The following is an 11,212-nucleotide window of genomic DNA, read 5'->3' as shown; positions in this document are numbered from 1 at the left end:
AGAAAAATCCGGTAAAAGTACCCCTCCCTACAACGAGACTCGTTCCCGATTTACAAGATTAATTTTTAAAATGATTTTTTCGACGATCCAACCGTACGGATGTTAAGATATATCAATTTTAGTTATATGAAAAAATTATTAAAAAATATGAACTTCATCTTGCATGTCAGGATTAGAAAAATCCGGTAAAACTACCCCTCCAAACAACGAGACTCGTTCCCGATTTACAAGATTAATTTTTAAAATGATTTTTTCGACGATCCAACCGTACGGATGTTAAGATATATCAATTTTAGTCATACGAAAAAATTATTAAAAAATATGAACTTCATCTTGCATGTCAGGATTAGAAAAATCCAATAAAAGTACCCCTCCCGACAACGAGACTCGTTCCCGATTTACAAGATTAATTTTTAAAATGATTTTTTCGACGATCCGACCGTACGGATGTTAAGATATATCAATTTTAGTCATATGAAAAAATTATTAAAAAATATGAAATTCATCTTGCATGTCAGGATTAGAAAAATCCGGTAAAAGTACCCCTCCCAACAACGAGACTCGTTCCCGATTTACAAGATTAATTTTTAAAATGATTTTTTCGACGATCCAACCGTACGGATGTTAAGTTATATCAATTTTAGTCATATGAAAAAATTATTAAAAAATATGAACTTCATCTTGCATGTCAGGATTAGAAAAATCCGGTAAAAGTACCTCTCCCGACAACGAGACTCGTTCCCGATTTACAAGATTAATTTTTAAATGCAGCTACTTGTAAATTTGATATTTTTTTACTAAATCATGACTAAGATTAGGTTCCCTCCATCGGCCAATATTTATAATACGATACGATAAATGTATAATACGATAAATATAATAATATAATAATATTTATAAATTAAAAAATTTATTAACATATTTTCACATTTTCACCCAATTTTCCATTTCCCTCTCATTAAATTTTTTTCCCCCTTCTTCCAAATTTCATTTCCCCCCTTATCTCCCCCTTCATTTCCCCCTTATCTCCCCCCTTTTCCCAATCAGACTACTTCCTTCAATTAATTTTTTGTGTGCTCCTCTCCTCTCCGTGGTTGTTTCTCTGCCGCTCTTCATCTCCAATTTCTTATTTGGATTTGTTCAAAATTAGGTTATCTCTCCGGTTTTTTACTTGTTATCTTTACAACTACAAAAGACATTTGGATCGGTTTGGTCAAATATATTCGTTTCATATTTGGTCCTGAACTTCTCTTTTCGGAAACTCAAGAATAGATACAAACCATATACAGGTTAGTTTTTGTATCTATAGATACAAATACAATCATCTATGTACATACTTTACTTTGATTTCACATTTATTTACTCTTATCTGATTGTTGGTAATGTCTAATTTGATTTTCTAAAATAATTTTGATGTTTTTTATGTAGCTCACCAATAGTTTGATAAAATGTGTCAAAGAAAATATCAGTAGTTTCCTTTTGTTTGATGCTCTTTCAAAGACTAAAATGTGTCTTTCGATTCTATTGGCTAAGGAAGGGGCTGTTGTTTTGGCCAGCAGCATATCTCAGAGATGTTGTGTGTGAAAACATTCACCAAACTTGACTGTGTCATCTACTGGTTTTCTGCACGTATATATAAATTTAATTTTTAGTTGTGTAATGTTATAATAATGGTATTAATTAGAAGAATTATTTATTGGTCTTTGGTCACATTATCTGCTAGAAAATAATTGTGTTACATGCTCTCAGATGGCCGGTCAGGACAATGAGTTTCAATCACACAAGAGAATATATTGCTTTGGCGAGTGAAAGACTTGTTCATTGACGTAGTATGTATTGGTTCCTTGTTCACCTGGGAATTATCTAAAAGTTTTAACAATTATGTTTTTAGAGCTTAATTATACTTCTGGCATATAACTTTCAGAAATTGACAGAGTGCCTGGGTTTTGCCACGGGGAAAGGATCCACCCCAACTGGAGGATGTTGCAAGTCTGTGGGCGCAATCAAAGATTCTAAACATGTTTGACTCTGTTACATAATGCAACAGATGCACACACAGGTTCTAACCCTCAGTTGAAGAGCCTTGAAATTCAAGAATCTAGGTTGCTCCAGCTTCCTTATGCTTGCAAGTTGGCTAATGCTAGCTCCAGCGACTGCCCAAGTTCCCTATGGTATCATGATTGATGTTTTTTTTAGTTTTAATACTATTATATTTTGTGTTTGTTAGGCAATTGTAGTTTTTTTAACTGCATTGAGTTTAATTTGTTACAAATGTTAGTTGTGGAGGACTGGAGGTGTTGGTGCTGCCTGAATAGAGCTAATTATTCATTTTTATACACTGGTTTATACAAAATCTAGTACCCTGTTTATGGAAACTTATACTCTGTTATGCATATAGACTTAATATTTATTTTTTTGGTTAGTTAAATGCAACTATTAATGGGGGTTGTCAAATGGAAGTAAGCTTAAATATGTTTTCCTCAAATTACTAAATATGTTCTTTGGCTTGTATGTCATTGCAACGGGGGAAGCATTGTAGGGTCCAAAAACCCTTTCTTATTTAAACTTCTTAAATGCAACTTACTTCGAGCAATAGAAGAATACTCAAAACATCACTTTTTTCTTCCCTCAGTGTGAATACTATAATGTTTTACAGATTTAATATTTCTATCTGTGTAGAATACTAATGTTTAATCCCATTATACAGAGATAGCTTATAGTACGAGGGTGTCTTTACTCCATATAATGTCATGCACAAAAAAATGCTAATAAATTTTACCTTTTAGCAAGCTCAAGTTAAGAGAGAGATATATGTTATGACTCAGTTATCTGCTTTATTTGCATATTAATGCATCTTGTCTTTGTGTGCTGCTGCTCCAGGAGATTGCGCAGGTTCCTGATGAACATGTACGATTATACAATTAGCTCATGGGGTGAACATCTGCATGCTCTTTAAAATTTTAATTATAAGTGTTTTTTGTTGTATTGCATTTTTTTATCTACCATGTTAGGTTATAACATTTTTCGTATTCTCAAGTATTTATTGGTTCTGTGTAAATAACAATATATAAATTTAACAATCTTATGTGCTTGCTGCTATTAACTTTTTTGAGGTTATAAAATAAGCTCATTAATGTGTGTGCATGAAATTCCTGTTGAAGAGGATCGTGAGTATTGCTACGTGCGGATCTGATGCACTGGTTGTTGGCTAGGTAGATATTGCAGTACGAGTTACAAGCAAGGTATTTACTTTTATAGCTGATCTTTCTATTGGACTATAAGATTGACATTGTATTAAATCTGTATACACACTTGAACCCTATGATATAAGAAATCATGAAACATGCTCTGAATGTCAGGTGTGTAATTCTTGATGCAAGCAAACGTACATGTATGATACTTGGAACAAGAACTTGGTCGGGGCGTGCCAATTGGAGTGAACATTCTCTTGCTTTTTGGGCAAATATAACTGAATATGTATGCAAATTAGTTATTGTGTACCTTGACGAGGATGTTTAGAAATAGATTTTAAGTTATACTTGTAATTCTTGTAGAGAACCTTTGTATTGTAAATTTAATTTAAATTGTGAAATAACAATTAAATTATCATAATATAATTTTATTTAAAAATTGGCTTATTTTAAATAATGAGATTAATTTTGTAAACAGTTGTGTGAAAGTCACTCAAAAATGATGAAAACCGTTGTATGTGTCACTGCACATTTTTTTTAAAAAAAAACTGTTGTTTGTTGATATTTTTTGCAACACTTTAAATCTTTTACACCATTGTCTTTTAAAAAAACATTCATAAAGGAAGTTTCTAAACTGTTGTTTATGATAATATCGAATAAGTTAAGAACAATGGCTTTTCTACAAAACCGTTGTTGTTAAGTTAGTTAGACAAGAGTTGAATAAAGAAATAGTTGTTTTCAGAAAGTTCCAACAATGGTTAATATAGAATACCCGTTGTGCATTCTTGATTGTAACAACTACTAAAAAAGGTTGTGTAATCTCTCTTATTACAAGGGTTTAAACAACTGTTGTGTGATATTTTATCACACGAGTGTTGGATAGACTACGGAAAATATACAGGTTACACAACGGTGAAAAACTGTTGTATGATCACTTATTTCTTGTAGTGAGAAGAGGATCACATCATTTAACATGATTATATAAATCACTTGCAAGTTATAATTTTTAACAAAAAAGATTAATTTAACATGACTGCTTTGCTCAATTACTTTATGAAAAATATGCCCTTTTGGGCGGCTCCTCTTTGATAATTTTTTTTATATAATTCTGGATTTCAATTTTTTTTGTTGTATATTATGAATAAGAATTATTAAAGGAATGGTCAGCTTCTCCAACCTGTTAGCCTCATGTTCTATGGATATGGTGCTACCACCCTCCCACCCCCTCCAACTTTAACTTCGCAGGTCACAATAGGATTAGCAAGACCAGCACCAGCTCAACTGCAACAAGCATTTCAAACACAAATGCGGCAACAAAACAACAATGGTGGGTACTATGGACCCAGGGATTGGTTTCCATGGGCAAAACCATCAGCCAACTCTCCCGTCGTCCCCAGTGGCAATGAGATCCTGTACTTAATTTGTATATTAATAGAAACGTACAACACATAGGACCAAAATTTGCAGAGTTATGCAACTGTTCACCTCCCAAATCCTTCCTCAATTTTCTCCCCATATTTTGTTATGCTGATGATCGTTTTCTTCAATATAATTTAATTTTACTGAGTCTCATCAATATAATTTATGTTTGACGTCATATTAGCTTTCAGAGATTCCTTTCCCGTGGTAAGGTATAAGCCATAACTCAATTAATAAATATCAATATAAGTGGTAAATGACTCACCCTATGGTTTTTGTTTGCCCACAAGAGGAGTTCTTCGATTGCCTCTTTCCTAGAACAACCTCCTTCATTACCGTGCTGAAAGGATGCTGAGAATTTGATGTAAGTACGGGCCAACTCTATGAACATCTTGGACTTTCAACATTAACTCTTACAAATCCCCTCTTACAAATCCCCTCTTCTAGTTCTAATCTCCATTCCATTCCATACTTTCATTTCATCAGTTGTGATACTTTTAAATCAATATGGCTTCATTCTCTGTTCCCTGCCCCAAGATTTGTGCTCCTTCTGCTAATTTGCAGCTAGACCAACCCAAACCCATTCTCGCTTCTTTTCAACCCCGTTCTGTTCCGAGTCGGGCTTTCCTTTCCCGATCTTCACTCCCAAACAAAATACGGTGAGGAAATTCAGGAAGGATTTGGGAGGTGGACAGTTGCATAACTCTGCAAATTTAGTCATATGCCTGGAACGTTTCTTTTAATATACAAATGTCACATGCCCTGTACTAACAGAGGATCTCATTGCCGCTGTGCGGATGAAGGCGGAGTTGGCTGATGGTTTTGCCCATGGAAAGCAATCCCCGGGGGTCGATACTACCCACCATTGTTGTTTTGTTGCGGCATTTGAGTTTGAGATGCCTGTTGCTGTTGAGCTGCTGCTGGCCTTGCTAATCCCATTGTGAGCTGTGATGTTAAAGTTGGAGGCGGTGGTAGGCTGGTAGCACCATATCAGTAGGACATGAGGCTAACAGGTTGAACAAACTGATTAATAGGATATTTATTAATTGAGTTATGGCTTACACATTAGACATGTTTCATGGGTAAAGGTTGGTGGTGGGACTCAAGAACTAAATTATATTCAAGAAAATGATCATCAGCATCATCAAGAATAGCTATGGGAGATATGGCAAAGAAACCTGCATGGTTGAAAGAATTTTTGGCCGAAACATTCTTTGAAGCATGTGAGGTCCATGATCCTACAAGGAAGTATAATAAGAACATATATTGTTTGTTATGCTAATATGGTCAAAGGTTGTTGCTAATACTGGAGAACTTAATTATATTTAAGGGGAGGATCCAAATGTTTAATGAGATCTTTATGATATATGAATGTGAAACAAAATTTATTTGGCAAGTTCTTATCTTAATGTCACTTTAGGTAAAAAAATGCTTCTTGATTATAATACATAATATAATTTGTAATTTTTTTATATTATCGTCATACTTACAATCATAATAAAGCTATAAATTATTTGGATTGTAATTTTTTTCATATCTTAAATGGGTCTTTATCTAGAAATGTAATAGCAAGCCTAGGATTGTTGGTATGCCATTTTCATATATTGAAAAGAGAATCAATAAGTGAAGTAATTTACATGGTAAGATAATCAAGACATTGTCAAACAAATGTCCATAATCTCATCTCAATTAGTAAATATATACATTTAGAGGTAATAAAAATTATTGTAATTTTTTTAAAAAAAGTTAATAAAATTTCTCCGAAACTTATATGATTTAAAGTAGAGTTTTTGAAAAATTATTCAAAATATGGGGAAACATAGAGTTTCTTATCAAATTATTTAAAATAAACAAGAAATTTACCAAAATTCATATTTTATTAAATAATAAAATCTCACGATCTTTGAATACCAGTACATACATTTTAATGATATCTTTTATAATTTTAAAAGAATATCAAAATTATTTTGTGATTATTTTACAATCTTAATTGATTGTATTATAAAATATTCTTTTAGATCTTTATCTAACACCATTTAATTTTAAGGTATTTCAAAAAATATAAATTAAATGTAATTTAAAAAATTCAAACAAATTCCTTAAAATGTAAATTAAACACAATCATGAATGACATTTATTATGCCAATTTTAATTATAAGAATAGTCAGTTCCACACATCACTAACGAGTTAAAATCATATTGTACCATTTTAATTTAACGGCTATTTGAAATCCATCCTCATTTATATTTTCTGAACCTATGTTTAATTGGCCCATCCTTCTACACACCTTACCCAACTAACAACTTTTGTTATTATTGACGGTTTACGATAACAAAAACAAAAGGGTGTGACATCATAATTTAGCATATTCATTTGAAAAAAAAAATAAATTATTAAATAAACTAAAATTAAAAATCGATCGTAATATTAGTTAGTGATGGCATGAAGTGCTTGCTATGTATACTTAAATCCCTAGTAGGCTTGTCAATGGAGCGAAAATCCGAACCGACCTCATCCAATCCGCGGATATGAATCGACCCATTAAATTTTTTACTCGAGATATGAACTAATAAGAAAAATCCGACTATAAATGGAGATGATATGGATTTAGGTCGATCTGATTCGTTAATAAGGAGATTCGGTTTATATATTTATGTATATATATATATATATATTATAATATTTATTTTTATAATTTCCAATTTAGAGTTTTTATCTTCAGTCAAGGTCCATTGCCTGTATTTCATTCGATCTAGGCTCTAGAGTCGGGTCGATTTCTATATTGTACTCTAATTCTTTTAACTTTTCAGAACCGAATATATCACCCCAATCACAATTCACATAACAATTTTACTTCGATTCATCAATTTTTTTCATTGATAGAATCATATACTCTATAATTCAATGGTATGTTAAATTTTTGGTATGTTTCCAATTTATAAAAACTTTTGTAATAAGTTACGTTAAAAAATAAATATAGAAAAATGCTTGCTCGGAATGCTAAAATTTTAATCATAGATGTGCCCTACTATGAGATGGATTTGAAATTATATCATATACATAATTAGTTTAAGGAGGATATTTGGTTCTTAGTAATACTGTATCCAACATACGAACCGTTAGAATAAAAACAAAATTAACGGTCAAAATTATTTGGTACTTGTTGTAAATGTAATAAGTAGAACTAAATTAAAAATACTTTGATTATGATAAAAATACTCAATACTAAATTGATAAAAAACATAATCTAATAATAAATAAATGTAGTAAAAATAATTATAATAAACACACTTTATCAACATTATAAAAAAAAAATTAAAAATTAAAATAGTAGAAAAATATATATACATAACAAACAAATAATTTACTAATTATACAACAATGGATTACGAGAAAAAATGAAATTATTATAGCAAACTAGTCTTAATTTGTTCAAAAAAGTAAGTTTCAAAGTTATGGTAATTTATTTGATGAAATTAATACGCAATCTCGTGCATAGCACGAGTTTAAGCTAGTACTGGATTACAGGGGTAATTCTCTTTATTTCATGGTCCACGTGTTAATTTAAATGTTAATATCTAGGCTTTATTGTATTATATGATTATCTGTATAAGAATTACGGGTTTTACTGTTTATTGGTTTGGTACCACAAGTCTTGTCTTTTACTCATTATTTTAAGTGAGACATTCTTTTTGTCAGGTTTTGGGTCCTTATTTTTGTGATTATTTTGTGCATACTTTATCTTTATCTTTTTGTGATCTATACTCCTTCGTATCGTTCTCTGTTCTTAACATCAAAATGATTCATTGTGAACATGTGATAGGAAATTGGAAGCATATAATATTGCTTATTGCAAGTATATTGACTGTGTTTATCAAAGAACTATCAACTTATTGATATGCTTTAAATTGCAACGAAATAGGGAACAGTGAATGTTATTAAGATTTGTGGTTCTGAATACGCGTCGAACCTTAAGATGTTAAAACGGTTATGCCAATATATGATAAAAGTGATGTTGGTACAATGTTGGATATCCTTGCATAGTCTAATTGTTTGGCAGGTTACAACTACTAAAATTGATTCGGATGGATAGACAATAGATTCCATTTTATTACAATTGCAGGATGTTGTACCATAAAATCATAATAAATATTTTTTCTGAACTTTAAGAAAATGAGTTGGATCAATGTCGAGTAAGAAGACGGACAAGCTTCGGAAAACGCGTCTCAGGAGCGTCGGGTGCGCCCTATAGCGTTTACCCTATATGGGAGTCGCTTACGACAACTGTTGACGATGAAGAGTTATAACGGCGATTACTAAAGTTTTATATGAAGGATTACGATGACCATCACAATGGGAGATCAAAATAACCATGATAAAGAAAGGCCGCTACGACAACGATGCCACGACAGTCGCTATATTACAAGACGATGATGAAGAACAAGTATTGATAAGAATTCTATAAAATACGATTCTAAGCTAAGGGAGAAAGATTGAAGTAGTCAACGAACAAAGAATGATCCGGACTTAGGAAAAATGACCCAGACTAACCTACGACGCGCCCCGTGTTGTGTGGCCGTACGGGGTGACCACTCCGGAATACAAGTGAAATGACTTGAAATAATTAGCAAGGATATAGCTCCCTTAACTAAATTGGGAAGTAAATGAAGCATAAGAATCATACAGGAGAGGAGAAGGAGCCCCGAAGGAGCTCTCCTTGCCTAGGGTGTGCCCTAGGCATTAAGGAGTCCTCCGTACGACTCCAATCCTTCACAAGGCGCGCCCGAAGAAGGAAAAAGCCCTCTTAAGCATTGTCCTCATTGTGGAACGCTCATAAACCCTTAGTTTGTGCTTTGTTAGCCCTGTATTAGTATTCGTTGGGTTGTCCTTACTAGGACACATTGGGGTTATCTTGAATTTTGCACTTATACTGGGGATCATTTTTCCTGTAGCCTGGTGGGTTGTCCTTATCTAAAAAAGTAATAACAAGTCTTGGATTGGAAGTACTTGTAATTAGGAAATGTCATTTTCATAAATCCAAAGACAATCCATAACTCAAGTAATTTACAAATGAAGATAAACAAGACCGAATGAAACAAATATCTATAATCTCATCTCAATTTGTAAATATATATTTAGAGGTAATAAAAATTATTATTAATTATTGATAAAAACCTCGCAAACATCTATGATTTAAAATAAACTTTTCGAAATATCATTCAAAATATGGGGAATGTATAGTTGTGTATCAAATGATTTAAAATATACAAGAAATTTATCAAAATACACATTTTAATAAATAATAAAATCTCATAAAATATTATAATTTAAAATGAATATCACAACTATTTTATTTTTATTTTAATATCTTAATTGATTGTATTATAAAATATTCTTTTAAATATTTATTTATACCATTGAATTTTAAGGTATTTTCAAAAATAGAAATTAAATGTGATTTTAAAATTTTAAATAAATTTCTTAAAATTTTAATTAAACACAATCTTAAGTCACAACATTTTTGTTTATAAGAACAAAATCTGTTGCACACATCACTAAGTTGTTAAAACCATATTATACCACTTTAATTTAGTGGCTATTTTAAAACCGAAAATAAAAAGATAGAAATTGATTTAACAAAGATGTTATTTTTTTCCCAATAAATATCATGCACTTTAAACTACTATAAACGAATTTTAAAAATAAAATAAAAAATTACTAATTAATGAATACACGAAGGTACTAATTAATTAATAAATAAATTGTACCATATTGTGAAAAAATATTGCATAATCATTAAAATCTATTTCCTATCAAAAATAAAAAAATCAGTAAATAGAATAGAAAATTTATAACAATATTCTAGAAATTTCTTTACCATTGACTAAACAAAAAAGCTCTTTATCCATATTCCCTACCGAGTTGTGATGATAGTATATAAATAAAATTTCACCTTCGTAATCCCATCCAAACCCTAGATTAGAAACATATATGGGCTGTCCTAAACACCAAGTTGAGAAGTCTAGTTTTGATTATACGGCCAAGAAGAAGGGGAGATCGATCGGATCAGAGGACGATCACATCATTCTTGTGCTAAAAGGTATGTACCTAGTTTGTAAAATTGAATATATAAATCACTTGGAAGTTATAATTTTTAACAAAAAAGATTAATTTAACATGTCTGCTTTGCTCAATTACTTTATGAAAAAAGGCCCTTATCGGTGGCTCTTCTTTGATAATTGTTTTTATATAATTCTGAATTTCAATTTTTTTGTTGTATAATATGATTAGGAATTATTAAAGGATTGGTCAGCTTCTCCAACCTGTTAGCCTCATGTCCTATGAATATGGTGCTACCACCCTACCACCGCCTCCATCTTTAACTTCACACGTCAGAATGGGATTAGCAAGACCAGCAGCAGCTCAACTGCAACAAGCATGTCAAACATAAATGCGGCAACAAAACAACAATGGTGGGTACTATCGACCCCAGGGATTGGTTTCCATGGGCAAAACCATCATCCAACTATGCCGTCATCCCCACAGCGGCAATCAGATCCTCTGTAAGTACAGGGCATGTGACATTTGTATATTAATAGAA

At 31.7% G+C, this 11,212-nt stretch overlaps 1 long non-coding RNA gene across 3 annotated transcripts; it reads left to right on the top strand.

Moving 5' to 3' along the window:
- The first annotated feature begins 1,034 nt into the window (after positions 1 to 1,034).
- LOC141706031 (uncharacterized) lies at positions 1,035 to 3,547 on the top strand. Of its 3 annotated transcripts, XR_012568587.1 has the most exons (5): positions 1,035 to 1,289; positions 1,750 to 1,829; positions 1,925 to 2,171; positions 2,881 to 3,242; positions 3,360 to 3,547. It is a non-coding gene; the product is annotated as an uncharacterized LOC141706031 (long non-coding RNA). The 3 variants fall into 3 exon arrangements; XR_012568588.1 differs by having other exon boundaries at positions 1,935 to 3,242; XR_012568586.1 differs by having other exon boundaries at positions 1,925 to 3,242.
- Positions 3,548 to 11,212: the final 7,665 nt, after the last annotated feature.

The sequence above is a fragment of the Apium graveolens genome, chromosome 2 (genome assembly GCF_009905375.1).
Source record: "Apium graveolens cultivar Ventura chromosome 2, ASM990537v1, whole genome shotgun sequence".
Lineage (NCBI taxonomy): Eukaryota > Viridiplantae > Streptophyta > Magnoliopsida > Apiales > Apiaceae > Apium > Apium graveolens.
This window is presented reverse-complemented; position numbering and strand designations above follow the sequence as displayed.